Raw genomic sequence first — 2480 nt, 5'->3', positions numbered from 1 at the left:
CCCCTTACCACGAGCCACTTCCTCATTCCATACCCTAAACCCCTACCCCCCTTCATCCCCCCCACCTGTGTGTGGTTTTTAGCTTTAAAAGTAGTCTGTAACAGCCACCCGGGGTTCCTCCCCCCTTCGGCGGCTGAGGGACCCAGACGCGTCTGCAAATAAACCTGCCTCTTGCTTTTTGCATCGACTTGTCCAGTGAGTGGTCTTTGGGGTGCGACCCCCGGGTTGGGCTCAAGACCACCACCAAATACAGAACATGAAGAAATAAACATAAATTATATCAGGAGGGAACAGGATTAGCTACTGCAAAGGACTTCCTGATCATCAACTTGTCTCTAGAGTAGGTGATTAGAGAGGTAGCTGCCTTCTCTCTGGAGGGGTTTCAGATGGGCTCTCACTGTGGTTTCCACTTCCTGAAAACTCCTGAGAGACAAGATGACCTCTGATGAGTGTAGCTGGGTCTTGTGTAACTTTTATTTCTTGAATAGGTAATACCCACACATGGTTCACAAAATAAGGGCACAAGAGGTTGTTTGGTGTTATCTCCCTCCTGCCCTAGTCCCCCAGTTCCCAGTCCCCCCACCCACCCCGCCGCGAGGAACATTATGTGGTTTCCGTCTAGACACACACAGGAGCAAATGTGGACACACATTCTCTTCCTTTAGTCCTATTTTTAACACTCTGCACGCTGTTCTGTGCCTTGCTTTTGTCACCTGACAATATATCTTGGAGATTACTCCGAATCAGTACATAAAGAGCTGCCTTACTCTTAGGTGTCTTTTTATGGTCACAGGCTTCTCAGGAGCTCAGGAGTAATCACAGCTGGCTTGATTAGCTTCACATTTCCATTTACGACATCCCCGCCCAGAGAGGGTAGGAAATCTCTCCAAGGTCACGTAGCAAGAACTAGGGATGCACGGGTTGAGAGGTGGCGGGGGTGGGGTGGGGGTGGGGGTCTTTCTTTCCTCAGTCTCCAGCCACCTCTAGGCTGAGCGCAGTCCAGGCGACCAGAAAAAGCGGGGCGGGGGCGGGGGTGTCTCTAACTGAAATGCCTCTGCGCTGCGCGTTTGTGATGGGTGTGCGGGGCGGGCGGGGCGGGAGAGGAGCGCGCCTGGTTTACGCGGGGTGAGGGGGTGACCGCTGAGCGACCACGTGGGAGCCCGGAGCCCAGCGGATCCTGCGATTCCCCGGGAACCCCGCGCCGGGCGCTTCCCTGTAATGAGCTCCCAGGGCCCGAGGTGAGCTTCTCTGGCTGCTCACACGGCAGCCGCAGCCGCGTGGCACCAAAGAACACGGGTACTTTTTTTTCTTCCATGCCTGACAGCTCATTAGAAGAATTAATTTACTCCAGCGTTTGCAGTTTAAAGGACATTATTTACTGGTTAATTGTTGTTATTACAAAATGTTAAATATCATTATTTATTTCCCAGGCCCTGACAGCTTTTCTGACAGGAATTTATGAGGTGAGACTATCACCGGTGGGTGCCCCTGTGCAGGGTAGCATTAAGGTGGGGAGTTTGCCCCCAAGCCTAGGCCTCTGGGTAGGGCAGGCACTCTGAGGGGCAAAACATGAGCAGCTGCATTCTGGACCACTCCAGGACAAGGGACCATTTCCCCCTACCCCTATGAGGGGTAGGGGGAAACTGGCAGACAGGGGGGCCACAAACTTCCATAAAAGGCGGGTTTGGAATTAAGAGGCAGTTGCAGAGGCCCACTGAGAATGAGGCTCAGACTTTGGATCTTTCCTTGGTTACTTCCAAGTACATTAAATCTTCAGGTCACTTTCCTGCACTCAGCAAATTTAAGAGCTGGAAAGAAGCTGGGCGGTCAGCTGCCGCCCAGATCACAAACTGGTGGGTGGCCTCCAGGCTGTAAACGGCCTGTGGAGCTTGACCTGCTTGGGAGACTTCACATGAAAATCTAGATTTCTGGCTTCTCTTGAAAAATCAGAAAGTTTTGCCACAAGACTTGACTCTTGCATCAGTTGGAAAAGATCAGCTGGCATTGAAGGGCGGTGCAGTGCAAGGCACATACCTGCACTCCAACATAGGCAGGGCGCCACCTTCCACCCTTTGTTCCCTCCTCTACGTGATTTTCCTGCTCCCCGTGGGCATTTGAGTTTTCAGTCTTGATTTGTTCCAATAATCATGATTATAGGTGAAGAAACAGCCCAGGGTGGCACCTGTGGCTCAAGGACTAGGGTGCTGGCCCCGTATACAAGAGGTGGCAGGTTCAAACCCAGCTCCAGCCAAAAACTGCACAAATAAAAAAGATAAGGAGACCACAGCCCAGTCCACTTTTCAAGCTGTGCTGCCACCTCTCCCCCCAAGTTTCTCTACACACCCCCACCTAGTGAGAATTTCCAAGGATCATGCCTCTATAAATAGCCTTCATGTATTCATTCAACAAATAGTTTCTGAGGACCTATTAGGTGACAATAAAAGTGATTTGGATACAAATTGTGCTCTTTTTTTTTTTTT

This window comes from Otolemur garnettii, unplaced genomic scaffold (genome assembly GCF_000181295.1).
Source record: "Otolemur garnettii isolate 467f Iridium unplaced genomic scaffold, OtoGar3 scaffold00112, whole genome shotgun sequence".
Taxonomy (NCBI): domain Eukaryota; kingdom Metazoa; phylum Chordata; class Mammalia; order Primates; family Galagidae; genus Otolemur; species Otolemur garnettii.
The sequence above is the reverse complement of the archived record's forward strand: the minus strand, read 5'-3'. Positions refer to the sequence as shown.